This window comes from Saimiri boliviensis, chromosome 8, assembly GCF_048565385.1.
Source record: "Saimiri boliviensis isolate mSaiBol1 chromosome 8, mSaiBol1.pri, whole genome shotgun sequence".
Taxonomy (NCBI): Eukaryota; Metazoa; Chordata; class Mammalia; order Primates; family Cebidae; genus Saimiri; species Saimiri boliviensis.
In genome coordinates this window covers 11,911,231-11,930,534 of record NC_133456.1, presented here as the reverse complement: position 1 = coordinate 11,930,534, position 19,304 = coordinate 11,911,231, and the positions used below count along the sequence as shown (strand labels likewise).

Here is a 19,304-nt window from a genome sequence, read left to right as displayed (position 1 = left end):
ATATTTATATACCAATGTTCATAGCATTATTCACAATAACCAAATGGTGTCTATGATCCATGTCTATCAACAAATAAATGGATAAAAGACATGTGGTATATACATACAGTGAAATATTATTCAGCCTTTTAAAAAAGGAATGAAATTCCTGATGCATGTCACAACATGGATGAATCCTGAAAACATTTTGCTAAGTGAAATAAGCCAGGCACAAAAGGGAAAAAAGATTGTATAACTCCACTTACATAAAATAAAATACAGCTGGATGCGGTGGCTCAAGCCTATAATTCCAGCACTTCGGGAGGCTGAGGCAGGCGGACCACCTGAGGTCAGGAGTTCAAGATCAGCCTGGCCAACATGGTGAAACTCTTTCTCTACTAAAAATACAAAAATTAACTGGGCATGGTGGAGGGCACCTGCAATCCCAGTTAGTTACTTGGGAGGCTGAGGCAGGAGAATTCCTTGAACCTGGGAGGTGGAGGTTGCAGTGAGCCAAGATCAGGCCACTACAGTGCAGCCTGGGTGACAGAGTGAGACTCAGTCTCAAAAATAAAATAAACCCACACCTGAAATCCCAGAACTTTGGTAGGCCGAGGCGGGCGGATCACGAGGTCCGGAGATCGAGACCATCCTGGCTAACATAGTGAAATCCCATCTCTACTAAAAATATAAAAAATTAGCTGGGCATGGTGGGGCGCGCCTATAGTCCCAGCTACTTGGGACGCTGAGGCAGAAGAATTGCTTGAACCTGTGAGGCAGAGGATGCAGTTAGCCAAGATCACGCCACTGCACTCCAGCCCGGGCAACAGAGCAAGACTCCATCTCAAAAATAAAATAAAATAAAATAAAATAAAATAGGCAAATTTATTGTAAAAAGAAGATTTTTAAGAGTGTACAACGCCAGGCGCAGTGGCTCACGCCTGTAATCCCAGCACTTTGGGAGGCTAAGGCAGGTAGATCCCAAGGTCAGGAGTTCAAGAACAGGCTGGCCAACATGGTGAAACTCCATCTCTACCAAAAATACAAAAATTAACCTGGCATGGTGGTGCACACCTGTAATCCCAGTTACTGGGGAGGGTGAGGCAGAAGACTCACTTGAACGCAGGTGCTGGAGGTTGCAGTGAGCCAAGATCACACCACTATACTCCAGCCTGGGCAACAGAGTGAGACTCTGTCTCAAAAAAAAGTGCGTACAAGTGGCTGGGGGAGGTGAGAATGGGGTGCTACTATATAACTGGTAGAGCATCTATTTGGGGTGATGAAAAAAGTTCTCTAAACAGCACTGTGAATATATTTAATGCCATTGCATCACACACTTCAAATGCTAAATTTGAAGGTTAAAATGCTAATTTTTCTTATGTATATTTACTACAATTTAAAAATTTCATTTATGGCTGGGCGCAGTGGCTCATGCCTGTAATCCTAGCAATTTGGGAGGCCAAGGTGGGTGGATCACCTGATGTCAGGAGTTCAAGACCAGCCTGGCCATCATGGTGAAACCTCATCTTTAAAAAAAAAAAAAAAAAGGCCGGGCGCGGTGGCTCAAGCCTGTAATCCCAGCACTTTGGGAGGCCGAGGCGGGTGGATCACGAGGTCGAGAGATCGAGACCATCCGGGTCAACGTGGTGAAACCCCGTCTCTACTAAAAATACAAAAAATTAGCTGGGCATGGTGGCGCGTGCCTGTAGTCCCAGCTACTCAGGAGGCTGAGGCAGGAGAATTGCTTGAACCCAGGAGGCGGAGGTTGCGGTGAGCCGAGATCGTGCCATTGCGCTCCAGCCTGGGTAACAAGAGCGACACTCTGTCTCAAAAAAAAAAAAAAAAGAAAGAAAAAGAAGAAGAAAAAAAAATTTCATTTATAATAGCATCAAAAAAATCAAATGTCTTGGGTCAAATTTAAGAAAACATAAAATAACTCTACACTGAAAACAATCATATAATGTAGCAAGATAATAAAGAAAGCATAAATCAAGAAATATGCCACATATAGCACATGGATTAGAAGACTCAATATAGTTAAGATGTCAATTCTCTGCAAATGAATCCATAAATTCAGTGGAATTGCAACAATAATGCAAGCAGAATTTTTTACAGAAATTGACAAGCTAATTCTAAAATGTATATGGTAATAAAAAGAAATTAGAATATGCAAATAAATCTTTAAATAAACAATAAGATGGATTATTTACATTACCTGATGTCAAGATTTGCTATAAAGCTACATTAGCGTGGTGCTGGCATACAGATAAACAAACAGATCAATGGAACAGAACACAGATTTCAGAAGGCCCGTATCTTCAGAGTCAATTGTTTTTGTTTGCCAGAGACCAATCGGGATGTAACAGTCAATTGTTTTTTGACAAAAGTAGCAAAGCACACCAATGGGGAGAGAAAATTTTGGTGGTTTTAAACTATGTCAAATTTTCTTACATTCTTCCCTCTAAAAAGTGAAATCCTCCTCTCTCCTTGAGTATAGGCTAGACTTAGTGGCTCATTCTAATGAAAAGAATATGGCAGAAGTGCCGGGCGCGGTGGCTCAAGCCTGTAATCCCAGCACTTTGGGAGGCCGAGGCGGGTGGATCACGAGGTCGAGAGATCGAGACCATCCTGGTCAACATGGTGAAACCCCGTCTCTACTAAAAGTGCAAAAAATTAGCTGGGCATGGTGGCACGTGCCTGTAATCCCAGCTACTCAGGAGGCTGAGGCAGGAGAATTGCCTGACCCCAGGAGGCGGAGGTTGCAGTGAGCCGAGATCGCGCCATTGCACTCCAGCCTGGGTAACAAGGGCGAAACTCCGTCTCAAAAAAAAAAAAAAAAAAAAGAATATGGCAGAAGTGATAGTGTATGACTAGGTCTTAAGAGGCAACATGGTTTCTTCCTTACTTTGTCTTAGATCATTTCTGGAGGAGATAACTGTACGCCATGAGGATACTCAAAGAGCCCTGAGTATAACTTGAACCTGGGAGGTGGAGGTTAGCTTGAAAGTAGGGTAAACTTAAAAAAAAAAAAGAGAGCAAGCGAGCCCTGGGTAGAGACATAAATGACAAGGAACTGAGGCCTCCTGCCAAGAGCTCCTATGAGTAAGTCATCTTGAAAACAGATACTCCAGCCGGGCGCGGTGGCTCAAGCCTGTAATCCCAGCACTTTGGGAGGCCGAGGTGGGTGGATCACGAGGTCGAGAGATCGAGACCATCCTGGTCAACATGGTGAAACCCCATCTCTACTAAAAATACAAAACATGAGCTGGGCATGGTGGCGCGTTCCTATAATCCCAGCTACTCAGGAGGCTGAGGCAGGAGAATTGCTTGAACCCAGGAGGCGGAGGTTGCGGTGAGCCGAGATCGTGCCATTGCACTCCAGCCTGGGTAACAAGAGCGAAACTCTGTCTCAAAAAAAAAAAAAAAAAAGAAAACAGATACTCCAAGCCAAGCACGGTGGCTCACACCTATAAACACTTTGGGAGGCCAGTAAGGAAAGATCACTTGAGCCCAGGAGTTCAAAACCAGCCTGGGCAACAAAGTGAGACCCCATCTCTATAAAAACATAGAAAAAATTAGCCCCGCATGGTGGTGCATGCCTGTAGTTCCAGCTACTTGGGAGGCTGAGGTGGGAGGATTGCTCAAGCCCAGGAGGCCAGGGCTACAGTTAAGTAGTGATCACACCACTGCACTCCAGCCTGGACCACTTTTGAATTCCTAGGCCTCAAACTGAGGTAATAACTGTTTGCTGTTTTAAACTGCTAAGTTTTGGAATAATTTGTTACAGAGCAATAGATAATACACAAGTCTTTTCAACAAATGTTGCAAGTTCTGGAACAACCAGATATCCGTGTGTGGGAAGAACAAACACCAACACCAATCTCACAAAATAACAAAAATTAACTTCAGATGGCTCAAAGACCAAAATGTAAAAGCTAAAACTATAATGCTTCTAGGTGAAAACATAAAAAATAAAGTTAGGCTGGGTACAGTGGCTCACACCTATAATCCCAGCACCATGGGAGGCAAAGGTGGGCAGATCGCTTGAGCTTGCCTGTAGTCCTAGCTACTTAGGAGGCTGCAATGGGAGAATGGCTTGAGCCCAGAAACCTGAGGCTGTAGTGAGTGGAGATCGCACCACTGCACTCCAGTCTGGGTGACAGAACAGACCCTGTCTCAAAAAAATAAATAAATGAAGTTATATGATTTACATTACCTGACTTCAAGCCTTGCTAGAAATTTCCAAAACTTAAGAGGTAGGCAAGGTATCCTCAGACAGGACATAGAAAGTAATAACCATAACAGAAATTATTGATAAATCAGACTTCACAAAAATTGAAAAGATCTGATATGTATGTATGAATGTATGTATATATGTATTTATTTTTTTGGAGACACAGTCTCTGTCACCCAGGCTGGAGTGCAGTGGCTCAATCTCGGCTCACTGCAACCTCCACCTCCCAGGTTCAAGTGATTCTCCTGCCTCAGTCTCCTGAGTAGCTGGGACTACAGGCACGAACCACCACACCTGGCTAATTTTTGTATTTTTAGTAGAGATGACAGTCTCATCATATTGGCCAGGCTGGTCTTCAACTCCCAACCTCGTGATCCACCCACCCTGGCCTCCCAAAGTGCTGGGATTACAGGCGTGAGCCACTGTGCCCAGCCCTCTTTAAAATATACCATTAAAAAAATAGGTCAGCCATGGTGGCTCATGCCTCTATTCCCAGCATTTTGGGAGGTTCAGGCAAGAGGCCTGCTTGAGGTCACGAGTTCAAGACCAGCCTAGGCAAATAATACTGAGACCCCTATTGCTACAAAACAATTTTTAAAAGAAAATAAGCTGGGTGGCCGGGCGCGGTGGCTCAAGCCTGTAATCCCAGCACTTTGGGAGGCCGAGGTGGGTGGATCACGAGGTCAAGAGATTGAGACCATCCTGGTAACATGGTGAAACCCCGTCTCTACTAAAAATACAAAAAATTAGCTGGGCATGGTGGTACGTGCCTGTAATCCCAGCTACTCAGGAGGCTGAGGCAGGAGAATTGCCTGAACCCAGGAGGCGGAGGTTGCGGTGAGCCGAGATCGCGCCATTGCACTCCAGCCTGGGCAACAAGAGTGAAACTCCGTCTCAAAAAAAAAAAAAAGAAAATAAGCTGGGCATGGTGGTGTATATATGTAGTTGTAGCTACTACGGAGACTGAGGCAGGAGGGTTGTTTAAGCCCAGATGTTAGAGGGTACAGTGAACTATAATCACACTACTGCACTCCAATCTGGGCGACAGAGTAAGCCTTATCTTTAAAAAGAAACTAAACAAAAAGCAAACAAAAAGAATGGTATCCAGAATATAAAAACATCTCCTAAATCTCAATTAAAGCACCAAAAAAAAAACTGCCAGGCACAGTGGTACATGCCTATAGTCCCAACTACTTGAAAGGATAAGGCAGAAGGATCCTTTGAGCCCAGAAGTTCAAGTCCAGCTTGGGCAACATAGATATCTTTTAGAGATAGGGAGGCCCTATCTCTAAAAGATAAATTTCTTTAAAAAAAAAAAAAAAGCCAATTTTTTAAAGAATGGACAAAAGATATGAATAAATACTTCAAAAAGGAAGATACACAGAGACCAGTAAGTACAGGAAAAGGTGCTCAATATCATTAGCATTCAAGTAAATAAAAATTAAAACCACAGTGAGTTACCTACTGCTATATTTTCACCCAAATGGCTAAAATTAAAAACAGACTACAACACATTAAATGTTGCTAAATGTGGAACAACCACAACTCCCATACATTATTGATAAGAGTGTTAAAATGGTACAACCATTTTGGAAAAGGTATTACAGTTTCCTATAAAACTAAACATACATCTATCCTATGATTCAGCAATTCTATTATCTTCAAGAGCAATGAATGTGTATGTCCACAAAAAAACCTGTGCAAAAAAAATTCATAAAAGCTCTACTCGTAAGGCAAACACTGGAAACAGCCCAAATATCTATCAACAAGAGAATAAACAAACTGTAGTGTTAATGCAATGAAACACTACATAGCAATAAAAATAAACAAACTACTGATACAGACAACAGCATGGATAAACTAAAACATTACACTATGTGAAAGAAACATTACACAAGAGTGGCCAGGTGCTCTGGCTCACACTTGTAATCCCAACACATTGCAAGGCCAAAGACGGAGGATTGCTTAAGCCCAGGAGTTTGAGACCAACCTGAGCAACACAGCAAGATCTCTACCAAAAAAGAGTTTTTAATTAGATGGGTACAGCAGTGCACACCTGTAGTCCCAGCTACCTGGGAAGCTAAGGTGGGATGATCCCTTGAGTCCAAGGTGGGTGCAAGGTGGCAGTGAGCTATAATTGCACCACTGCACTTCAGCCTGGGTGACAAAACAAGACCCCGTCCCTAAAAAAGGAAACACACACACACACACAAACACACACACACACACACACACACACACATATATGTTTTGGTATATATATACACCAAAAACATATATATACCTACAGAGTAAGACCCTGTAGAATATTATTACTAAGAAGACAAAAATAATTCCTGAACTGAAAGTCGGGATAGCCCAAGAAGTTAATGGTGAAACCACGGAAATATTACAGACTGAGCTATGCATAATAGGTGACCTGTGGAAAAGACATATATATATATATATATGTCTTCCTAATTTCTTAATATATTTTATATATATAACATATAGAAAGACTATATGTAAAATATGTATAACAGGAAGACCATATATACACACACACATATATTGACTTCCTATATTCTGTAGTGTTTTTTTTGAGACAGGGTCTCCCCTCTGTTGCCCAGGCTAAAGTTCAGTGGCACAATCATGACTCACTGCAGGCCCAATCTCCTAGGCTCAAGCAATCCTCCCACCGCAGCCTCCCTAGTAGCTAGGACTACAGGTATATGCCACCACATCCAGCTAATTCTTATATTTTTTTGTAGAGACAAGGTTTCACCACGTTGCCCAGGCTGGTCTTGAACTCCTGGACTCAACTGATCCTCCCATCTCAGCTTCCCAAAGTGCTGGGATTACAGGCATGAGCCACGGTACCCAGCCTCTCTCTACTTCTGACTTGCCAATTTCTCATTACTCCAGTCTGTTACAGTTAATAATTCTAATTTTTTTTTTTTTTTTTTGAGACGGAGTTTCACTCTTGTTACCCAGGCTGGAGCGCAATGGCGCGATCTCGGCTCACCGCAACCTCCGCCTCCTGGATTCAGGCAATTCTCCTGTCTCAGCCTCCTGAGTAGCTGGGATTACAGGCACACGCCACCATGCCCAGCTAATTTTTTGTATTTTTCGTAGAGACGGCGTTTCACCATGTTGACCAGGATGGTCTTGATCTCTTGACCTCGTGATCCACCCGCCTCGGCCTCCCAAAGTGCTGGGATTACAGGCTTGAGCCACCGCGCCCGGCAATAATTCTAATTTTTTAACATAAATATAGGATCTCACTACATTGTCCAGGCTGGTCTTGAACTCTTGAGCTTTTTTTTTTTTTTTTTTTGAGATGGAGTCTCACCCCATCGCCCAGGCTGCAGTACAATGGTGCAATCTCGGCTCACTGCAACCTCCGCCTCCTGGATCCAAACGATTCTCCTGTCTCAGCCTCCTGCGGGATTACAGGTGCCTGCCACCATGCCCAGCCTATTCATTATATTTTCTGTGCTAATGATCTCACTGTAATTTTTGCTGCACTGTCTCCATGTAAAGTACCAAAAACAGTAAACCAAAATAGACTATGTATATCCTGCCTAGTGTGCTGTTTGGCCCTGATCCACACATCTTCCATTTGAGCGTAAATTTTTATAAATAAGTTTCAGAATACTTACTAGCGAAGCATGGTGGTACACATCGGAGGCTGAGGCAGCAGGATTACTTGAGCCCAGGAGTTCGAGACCAGTACCAGCAACATAGCAAGACCCTGTCTCTAAAATACACACACACACACACACACACACACAAAATCAGAGTACTAGCCACCAAACCAATTTTTCAGTCCAAATTGTACCTATAAAGTCTCCAAGTCAGTTAGGGACCATTAAATTTAAATTTGAAAAAAAACTTAAGTACTTATATAATCAAATACATATTGAATACCTACAGAGTAAGACCCTGTAGAATATTATTATTAAGAAGACAAAAATAATTCCTGAACTGAAAGTCGGGATAGCCCAAGAAGTTAATGGTGAAACCATGGAAATATTACAGACTGAGCTATGTGTAATAGGTGACCTGTGGAAATGACTTAATGGGAGAGAAAATTTTAGGGATGAATGCTTATCACCAAAAGCACTGCCTGTGACTCCCAGACATTAAAGTCTAGAACACTCAGCTAGGGCTCTGAAACAAGAGACTATACAGTGAATTCTCATTACTGATGGTAACTATGTTCTATAAAGTCACTGTATACACTGAGTTACTGAATACTGAGTCACTGCACCTAGACAAAATAAATGGTTATGTTCCTGCAAGTCTCTGGTCATATTTTTTTTCTTTTTTTCTTATAAACTTTCAACCAGTGGAAGATGATCTAGTCATATTTTCATCAACCAATGAATATATAACCTTCCAGATCGACATACATACATACAATACCTTATACATGTTTCTGTTTAAAGACACCTCATTTTATATAAATTACTAATTCATTAACACTGAACTCACAGTCAACAGCATTACAACTCATGCCTAAACAAAACTTACCTAACACTTACATTCTCTGTAAGGTAATCAAACCCTTCTTGTGCTTAGAAACACCAGACAGCACTTCAATACTATGTCTGGGAGCCATTTTAAGCATCAAAATCACCACAGGGCCAGATGCAGTGGCTCACACCTGTAAGGTGTACCAAAAACATAAATAAATAAGCCAAGTGCAGTGGTTCATGTCTGTAATCTCAGCACTTTAGGAGGCCAAGGCGGGAGGATCACCTGAGATTCGAAACCAACCTGACCAACATGGAGAACCCCATCTCTATTAAAAAGAAATCAGCCAGGTGTGGTGGTGCATGCCTGTAATCCCAGCTACTTGGGAGGCTGAGACAGGAGAATCGCTTGAACCTGGGAGGCAGAGGTTGCAGCGAGCCGAGATTGTGCCACTGCAGTCCAGCTTGGGTGACAGGGTGACATTCCATCTCAAAAAAAAAAAAAAAAAAAGCAAATAAATGCGAAAAAACCATGGTACTAAACAGACCAAGAAAAGGACACTTATTTACAGTCTGATACTTGGAAAAAAGGCGGCAGCATGTCACCTTGTTTAACCTCAGCTGAGAACACACATTGCAAAATTTTTGCCACTCTGTGCATGTCTATAAATGATAGCAAAAGCATCATAAGTATTGATTTTGGGGTTGCAAGTAAATTTTAGCAGATCTGCAAACTTGAAAATACAGACTCCATGAATCATGAGGATCAACTGTGTATTATTAATATGATTCCAATTATGTGAAACTTTTAAGAAATGCAAATTTAATCTACAGTGACAAAAAAAAATCAGCACCTGTCTGTGTCCAAGGAAGCAGGCTTGGGTTGACTGGAAAGCGAAATAACAGTACCTTCTACAACTAACTGAAATCTTTTCACTGGACCAGGCGCAGTGGCTCATGCCTGTAATCTTAGCAGTTGGGGAGGAAGAGGTAGGTGAATCACTTGAGGTCAGGAATTTGAGACCAGCCTTGCCAACATGGCAAAACCCCATCTCTACTAAAAAATTACAAAAACCAGTCCAGTGTGGTGGCACATGCCTGCAATTCCCACTACTCTGGAGGTTGAGGCACAAGAATTGCCTGAACCCAGGAGACAGAGGTTGCAGTGAGCCAAGATGGCACCACTGCACCCCAGTCTGGGCAACAGAGCAAGACTCTGTCTCCAAAACAATAGAAATCATCTCACCGAAATGAAATAGACAGCTGTTGGGTCAGGCACAGTGGCTCACACCTGTAATCCCAGCACTTTGGGACCACCCTGACCAGCAGGTGAAACCCCATCTCTACAAAAAATACAAAAATTAGCCATGCGTGGGGGCAGGTGCCTGTAATCCCAGCTACTCAGGAGGCTGAGGCAGGAGAGAATCCAGGAGGTGGAGGTTGCAGTGAGCCGAGATAGTGCCACTGCATTCCAGCCCAGGTAGCAAAGCAAGACTTTGTCCAAAAAAAAAAAAAAAAAAAAAAGACAGGGTCTCACTCTGTTCCCCAGGCTGGAGTGCAGTGACCCAACCACAGTTCACTGTAGCCTTCAACTCCCAGACTCAAGTGATCCTCCCACCTTAGACTCCCCTGTAGCTGGGGCTACAGCCATGTACCACCATGCCTGGCTAATTTTTTAATTTTTTATATCAATGGGGTCTCGCTATGTTTCCAGAGCTGGTCTCAAACTCCTGGGCTCAAGTGATCCTACTGCCTCAGCCTCCCAAAGGGCTAGGATTATGGGCATGAGCCACCATGTCCAGCCAATACATTTTTAATTAACAGCTCTTTATTGATATATTATTCACACACCATACAATTCACCATTAAGGTGTATAATTCAATGATTTTAAGTATAACACATTCACAGATAGGCACAACTATCACCACAATTTTAGAATGTTTTAATCATCTCAAAAAGAAATCCCATACCCTTAAGCTATCACTTTCCCTAGCCCCCACCACCACCTCCAGGCTGTAAGCAATCACTAATCTACTTTCTGTCTCTATTGCCTGTTCTGGATATTTCACATACATGGAATCACGTGAATGTGAACTTTTGCATCTGACTTCTTTCACTTAACATGTTTTCAAGATTCATCCATGTTGTAATACGAATCAACACTTTGTTCCTTTTTATTGCAGAATAATATTCCCTTGTATGCATATACCACATTTTATCCGTCAGCTGACGGACATTTGCTTCTCTTTTTGGCTATTATAACACTGCTATAAACATTCATACACAAATTTTTGTGTGAACATGTTTCCATTTCTCTTGGGTAGATAACCAGGAGGGAGATTGCTGGGTCATATGGTAACTATATGTTTAACAACATAAAGACTGTTTTCCTAAGTGGCCCACTTGACATTCCCAACAGCAGTATATGAGGTCTCTGATTTCTCCATATCTCTATTAACATATGACATTTCTCCATCAACATGACATTATCTGATTTTCTGACTATAGAATAAGTTGTTTAGTAATTGTTCATTCAATCATAATACACCCAAATTTTTCTTTTCTTTCTTTTTAGAGACAGGGCCTTGCTCTGTCATCAAGGCAGGAATGCAGTGGTACAATCATCGCTCACTGCAGCCTCAACCTCCTGGGCTCAAGGAATCCTCCCACCTCTGCCTTCCAAGCAGCCAGGACTACAGGTGCATGCCACCATGCTCATTTAATTTTTTAATTTTTTTTTGTAGAGACACAGTCTTGCTATGTTGCCCAGGCTGGTCTCAAACTCCTAGGCCCAAGCAATCTGCCTGCCTCAGCCTCCCAAAGCACGGAATTACAGGCATGAGCCACTGCACCTGGCCTATACCTAAAATTGTATGTATTTCAAGGTGCTCTTATTCATTAACATTCAATTTTAGATTTGAAAAGAGTCCAGTCCTAGACATGCTCCCCTACCCTGCCCTTGTTTTATATAATGAAACAGGAATAAATAAGCTAAACCCACAAATAAAATTTTACAGAAGAGATTAGCAAATTTTCTAGGTACTCAACAAAACAAAGTCCCTAACAAAGATCCAGCACTGAAGTGAAAATGTGTTCCCATCAAAGCTCATTTGTTATGTCTTCTAAATAAACGTAATCTCAAACCACAGCAGCACAAATCAGAGTATTGATCGATCATCTTTCATACACACACAGCCCCACATCTTAGGCTTTCCTACCCAGAATGTACTGCTCAAATTCTGCTGTAGTAGAAGAAATGAAAACCTATATCAAAATCAGTGCAAAAGCACAGATCCAGAGCCACAAAGACACAAAACGACTAACTGCTTCCTTGTTCCAAGTCAGAAAGAGTATACTGTGCAGTCTTTCCCCAGCTCTGTCCAGCACTGTTCCTTAGTGTCAGGGCTGCACTGGGAGAAGGGCAGGCAGCAAAATACTACCATTTACAGCAGTCCAAGGAGGCAGTAAGAAGACCAAGGCTCAACCAAGAAAAGGCCCAAGAATGTTTGCATCCAGTGCCATGCTCACAGAAATGCTTTCCTAGAAAACTGGCATTTTAACCTGGAAGGGCTTTTTCCAGGCCTTAGATCTGCCCTATGAGCAAATTCTCTCTGTTCTGCAGCACTAAGGGATGGGCCTGCCTCTACAAAGCACTAGAGTTAACCTGTGCAAGCATTTCAAGGCAAGGCAGGATGGAGGAAGAAATTCATAGCCACCAAATCCCCATTTCTACTTGCCCATTCCCTTCTATTTCCCTGTTTAATTACAAAAGGTGTTTTCAACTCAGACAAATCTAGCACATCTTTATGAACATTTGGTCCTCATCTACTACGTACAGGTGCAAAAAGACATAAAAAAGTATAAAATACAATCCCTATCAGAAAAGGATCAGGCCCTACCAGAAGAAACAAACAAACAAACAAAAATTGTTTTTTGAGATGGAGTCTTGCTCTTATTGCCCAGGATGGAGTGCAATGGTGCGATCTTGGCTCACTGCAACCTCAGCCTCCCAGGTTCAAGTGATTCTCCTGCCTCAATCTCTCAAGTAGCTGGGATTACAGGCACCTGCCACCATGCCCAGCTAATTTTTTTTACTTTCAGTAGAGATGGGGTTTCACCACGCTGGCCAGACTGATCTTGAACTCCTGACCTCAGGTGATCCACCCACCTTGGCCTCCCAAAGTGTTGGGATTATATGAATGAGCCACCGTGCCTGGCCCAAAAAAATTATTTTTATTTTTATTTTTTTAGATGGAGTCTCACTCTGTCACACAGGCTGGGGTGTGCAATGGCACAATCTCGGCTCACTGCAACTTCTGCCTCCCAGGTTCAAGCGATTCTCCTGTCTCAGCCTCCCAAAGTAGCTGGGATTACAGGCACATGCCACCATGCCTGGCTAATTTTTGTATTTTTAGTAAAGATGGGGTTTCATCATATTGTTCAGGCTGGTCTCAAACTCCTGACTTCAGGTGAATCTGCCTGCCTTGGCCTCCCAAAGCACTGGGATTACAGGCGTAAGCCACTGTGCCCAACCTAAAAAATTAATCTTAAAAGAGCAAATACTATTTTGAGTTTTGTTTAAGGGCAATAATGCCACTGCACTTCAAAGGATGTGGAATATATCCCCAGGAACTGAAGTGTTTTGGGGGTGTTTTATAAAGACGGCAGGTAGAAACAGAGCTGGACTCTGGAAAGGAGAGAAGCTGAAGGAAAAGGTCATCTCCACAGGGCACAGGTCACTGGATTCAGCCAGGAGAGGATTTGTGTAGAGAAAGAGTATGTATGGAATGTTTAGCAAACCATTTGGTTAGTGGGGATTAGAATAAACCCTGAGGAGGTAGGCTGGAGCCAGCTGGACAGTATCGCCTTAAATGCCACATTAGGACATCAGATCTCATCCCATAAGCCTGTAGCAGTTCCTGATTTCAGTGCAGAAGCTCCGTAGCCTGTGCAGTGTGAAAAAGTCCTGAAATGGTCAGGCAAGGTGACTCACATCTGTAATCCAGCACTTCAGGATTTCAGGAGGCCAAGGTAAGAGGATCACTTGAACCCAGAAGTTAGAGACCAGTCTGGGCAACAAGCAAGACTTCTTCTCCATTTAAAAAAAATTAAAAATTAGCTGGGCACAGTGGTACCCACCTATAGTTCTGGCTACTCTGGAGGCTGAGGCAAGAGGATCACCTGAGCCCAGGAGTCCAAGGCTGCAGTGAGCTACGATCGAGCCACTGCGCTCCAGCTGGGCAACAGAGCAAGACCCTGTCTCAAAAAAAAAAAAAAAAAGTAAGTAAATAAAAGTACTGAAGTTTACAGATGAATTATGCAACGACAAAGGACATGGATGGAGGGTCTACTATTACAACTAGTCCCACACGTTTGCATTTAAAAATGCCCATCACAGGCCGGGCACGGTGGCTCAAGCCTGTAATCCCAGCACTTTGGGAGGCCGAGGAGGGTGGATCACAAGGTCAAGAGATTGAGACCATCCTGGTAAACATGGTGAAACCCCGTCTCTACTAAAAATACAAAAAATTAGCCGGGCATGGTGGTGCGTGCCTGTAATCCCAGCTACTCAGGAGGCTGAGGCAGGAGAATTGCCTAAACCCAGGAGGTGGAGGTTGCGGTGAGCCAAGATCGCACCATTGCACTCCAGCCTGGGTAACAAGAGCGAAACTCCGTCTCAAAAAAAAAAAAAAAAAAAAAATGCCCATCACAAGCCAGGCACAGTGGCTCATGCCTGTAATCCCAGCACTTTGGGAGGCCGAGGCAGGAGGGTCATTTGCACTCAGGAGTTTGAGATCAGCCTGAGCAACATAATGAGAACCCCATCTCTACAAAAAAAATTTGTAAGACAAAGAAAATTAGCCAGGCACGGTGGTGCACATGTGTAGTCCTAGCTACCTGGAAAGCTGAGGGAGGAGGATCTCTTAAGCCCAGGAGTTAGAGGCTGCAGTGAGCTACAATTGTACCACTGCACTCTAGCCTAGGAGGCTTTTAAGAGACTGTCTCTTAAAGAAGTGTGGGCATGGTGGCTCAGGCTTGTAATCCCAGCACTTTGGGAGGCCAAGATGGGAGGATCACTTGAGACTAGGAGTTCAAGCCCAGTCTGGGCAGCAGAGACCCCATCCTCTATTTAAATAAATAATTTTTTAAAACGCAAATGACAGCCAGGTGTGGTGGCTCATACCTGTAATCCCAGAATTTTGGAAGGCTGAGGCAGGTGGATCACCTGCGGTCAGGAGTCGGAGACCAGCCTGGCCAACATGGTGAAACCCCCCTTTCTACTAAAAATACGAAAATCAGCCAAGCGTGGTGGCAGGTGCCTGTAATCCCAGGTACTCGGGAGGCTGAGGCAGGAGAATCACTTGAACTTGGGAGGCAGAGGTTGCAGTGAGCCAAGATCATGCCACCACACTCCAGCCTGATCGACAGAGTGACAGTCAGTCTCAAAACTAAATAAATGCAAATGACAGAAGTATTGCTATTGGCTACCTCTGGGTAATAACCATGTTGAATCAACCATCATCTACTATTCATAAATATTCACGAGGTAGTAGAAGCATTAAACAAAGGCAATAAAACTTATTGGATATTCCTCAGGACAGTGGTTCCAAAACAGGGTTAGACCATGGATGGACTGAATGGACCCTTGAATCGCCAAAAACATATACTTTTGTATGCAAAAGTCAGTGTTGTGAACTTGACCAAGGATAGAATCTCTTTCTACATCCCGAAGAGATCCAAAATCCAAAACCAGATAGAAGTCTAATTCGGGGTTATTATAACAAAAATTAGCATGAATGTAACCTGTTTAACTCTGTAGCTGCCTTAACTTTCTAAGGAAGGCATTAATCAAAGCAGGGTCTTGGGCCTGGCACGGTAGCTCACGTGTGTAATCCCAACGCTAGGAGTCCAAAGCAGGTGGATCGCTTGCGGTCAGGAGTTGGAGACAAGCCTGATCAACATGGTGAAATCCGTCTCTACTAAAAATAAAAAACTAGCTGGGCATGGTGATGCATACCTGTAATCCCAGCCACTTGGGAGGCTGAGGCAGGAGAATCGCTTAAACTCAGGAGGCAGAGGCTGAATGAGCAGAGACTGTGCCATTGCACTCCAGCCTGGGCAACAGAATGAGACTCCATCTCAAAAAAAAAAAAAAAAAAAGCAGGGGATTGGAACAATTTTGAAAAGCTTCTATTATTTTAGAATCTCCCTCCTTTCTTTTCAAGAACTGCCCAAAGAACTGGTCTTACCAAGATTAAACACAAATTAAAGATTCAAAAAATGGCCCCGAAGAAGGACAATGAAACAACTAACTAAAGACTACTCAACTTCTCCTTTACCTTACAACTGCAGTATAATAATCTCAGTCTAATAGCAACAAGCTTCCAGCCTCCCCTGGCTTCAATATCTGGCTTCCTAAAGGATCTCCTGACCAAGGAGCTGATTTCTTTCAAAATTGTTATTTTATTTTTATTTATTTTTTATTTTTTTGAGACTGAGTCTCACTATATTGCCCCGGCTGGAATGCAATGACTCAATCTCGGCTCACCGCAACCTCCACTTCCCAGGTTCAAGCGATTCTCCTGCCTCAGACTCTTGAGTAGCTGGGACTACAGGTGCGCATCCTATGCCCAGCTAATTTTTTTATTTTTAGTAGAGACGGCGTTTTGCCACGTTGGGCAAGCTGGTTTCAAACTCCTGACCTAAGGTGATCTGCATGCCTCAGCCTCCCAAAGTGCTGAGATTAAAGATGTGAGCCACTGTGCCCAGCCTCTTTCAAAATTATACATTCAGAGGTGACAAGATCCTGATAGAAGTCAACAAAGTACTGTTGCTTGACTTCTTAGTCATCTTATGCAGGCATGTTGTATGACCACATACAAGAAGCCTGTGCAAAGAACCAAACGGACCACAGGTCCAGAGAAATGTGTTCTGGAGCAATAAGAACTCTTCCTAGACCTGCACACACTGCTGAGGATCTCCAAACTGCCCACATTCACGGGTAAAGCGCCTGAAGGTCTGTTTTCACTGAACAAGATAATTTTAGTACTGTTAAGAGTTAATTTGCTCTGAGCGTGGTGGCACAGGCCTGTAATCCCAGCACTTTGGGAGGCTTAGGCAGGCGGATCATGAGGTCAGGAGTTCGAGACCAGCCTGGCCTTAGTGAAATCCCATCTATACTAAAAAATACAAAAATTAGCCGGGCATGGTGGCGCACGCCTGTAGTCCCAGCTACTTGGGAGGCTGAGGCAGGAGAATCGCTTGAACCCAGGAGGTGGAGGTTATGGTGAGCCAAGATCGCACCAATGCACTCTAGCCTGGACAACAGTGTGAGACTCCATCTCAAAAAAAAAAAAAAAAAAAAAAAAAAGTTAATTTGCCAGTTAACCATCCACAACAAAAACAAGTTTCTTTTTCCGATTCTAAGACACTCCTACATTTCCTTTGTCTCCTACAGCGAATATCTCTTTAGGAGATAAAATTAATCAAGTCATCACCATAATATTCACTATCTCCTAAAGCAAAAAGAGAAAGACATTACTACTCTCCAAAAAGTGGTAGTGAAGAACCAAAGAAATTACGTTCCAAAACAAAAACTAAGTGAGGCCCTGAACGAGTCTCAGGAAGCAGGAGCCAGGCAGAGGGTCCTCCCCACTTCCCGCCGCCAGAATTACAGGGCCGTGACACCGGCCTGCCTGGCTCGCAGGGGCTTTGGCTTGCTTCGTATAGTCTTAGCATCTAGCGACCTGAAAATCACTCAAAGGAGCGCTAAGAAAGAGGTAAGTACATTCGCCAGCCGGGAGCAACACAACGCCCAGGAGAGCATCAGGGTGGCACAGGACACACTTCAGCGCTCCGAATAGCGGAGTCCAGAAAGCTTCAGTCAAAGAAGCCGGTTTCCCGCTACTCGCCGGCCAGCCCTCGGGCACTGGCGCTCTCCGACCTCCGCCCCGACTGTCCCCCACGGCTTCGGCGCCAGCACGTAGGAATCTCGGCGGGCGGCCGGTCAGGACGCTCGAGTGATGAACTCCAGTGATGCTCCACCGAAGCCCCGACCCCACGCGCGCCCACTCCAATCCCGCGCTCGCCACCGCCCTCCCCGCGGGCGGCAGGCCGGTCCAGCGGCCCGGCTCCTGTCACTCACCCGCCCGGGCCGGGCACCGGGCGCCCACGGCTCCCCACGGGAGCTGGGCCCCCCGGGCCTCCAGGTTTCGGCCCGCCCGCTGGCAGGCAGCACAGGTGGCTGAGCCCCGCTGCAGCGGCCCCGCACCGGCCGCTTGGTCCAGCTCCCGGCGCTGCCCACTGGGTACGGATCAACAACAAGATGGCGGCCAGCCGAGGGGGCGGGGGCCGGGCGTCATAGTAACCGGGACTGCAAAGAACCCGCCCCCGAGGGATGCTATCCCCAATCAACAGTCTTTTCGCTCGTCTCCTGGGGAAGTGCTTCCCGCTGACAGGTCAGCTCACCTGTCTGTTAGAGTCTGTCTCTCAAGGCCCATGCCGAAGCGTGGGGCACGTGACTGTGACGGCAGGGGTTGGCGCATGCGCCTCGTTCTCAGAGAGGCTGGCGGCTGAGCTTTTGCTGGCGCCTCCGAGGCCAGTGCGCCCTTGGCTTCTCTACGTTCCTGGCTCGGTTGCGGCATCGGCAGCTTCTCATACACTCGCGCACACACATGGAATCTCAGCGGTGTGCTATTGTTTTTTTGTCACCACTCTGGGAGAAGAGGGGTGCAGCCCCGCTTCACTCTGGAGAGGAAACTGAGGCTCAGATAGGAGATAGCCAAGGTCACACCACCTCTAGAAGTGGTGGGGCTGGGTCTCGCACCTCGTTTTACTGGTTCTGGGATGAGGAGCCTCTATTCCGGCGTCCTGCGCTTTGTCCTTTGCTAGCCTCAAGGTACAGCAGTCTGTGCTGCCACAGCAGCCTCTGGCTCACCGCCCATCCTTTCCTGCCTGAGGTCTAGAGCCTACCACAAGGCCTGACACACAGCAGGCGCTCCCCTTTCTCTGCCCTAGAGCATCTTGTCTTAAGATCCTATGACAGCATCTTTTGCCCTGGACTGTCATGACCTGCCTTCCAGGAAGACTAATGATCCCAGGAAGATGGTCACACCTTGCTCCCAATACAGAGCACCTAACTCTGGGCTTGGTTTCAGGCGTGTAACACCCAGTGAAGTTACGTGGCCTGCGCCTACACCCAAATGCCCCAACTAGCTAACTGACTTTTGGGCCTTGGCATCTCTTGAGCTTTGGTTGCCCAATCTGTAAAATTATGATAAAAGTGGAGCTTCTCAGAGGAAGATCTAATGAACCCTTAGAGCAGGGGAAGAATTCAGGAAATATCTGCCTACAACCACTTCCTCGAACAACCTGCTTTCAAGTTGCTGTTCCCGAGGCGTGTCTTAAAACATTAACTTTTGTGGGAGCCCCATGAAGGGTCTTTGTTTTGTTTTGTTTTTATCCCGAAGAAGGCACCCAGCTTCTTCCTAGGCCTGGGATACCATAACTCGTTCAGAAAGGGAGGTCCTCCTGGCCAGGCGCAGTGGCTCATGCCTGTAATACAGCACTTTGGGAGGCAGAAGCAGGAGATTACTTGAGCTCAGGGGTTCAAGACCAGCCTGGCCAAAATGGC

The 19,304-nt window shown here is 44.8% G+C and overlaps 1 protein-coding gene across 6 annotated transcripts in view; it reads right to left on the bottom strand.

The window, feature by feature from the left end:
- IP6K1 (inositol hexakisphosphate kinase 1) overlaps positions 1-18,007 on the bottom strand; it is a 60,453-nt gene extending 42,446 nt beyond the window's left edge. For 3 of the 6 annotated variants that reach the window (XM_074403834.1, XM_039477504.2, XM_039477506.2), the window contains exon 1: positions 17,817-18,007. The gene's annotated coding sequence lies outside the window, so the exon portion shown is untranslated. Of the gene's footprint in view, positions 1-7,854; positions 14,324-15,689; positions 15,811-17,816 lie in introns of those variants that run through there. The other 3 variants (XM_074403832.1, XM_074403833.1, XM_074403835.1) reach the window with 2 other exon arrangements.
- Positions 18,008-19,304: the final 1,297 nt, after the last annotated feature.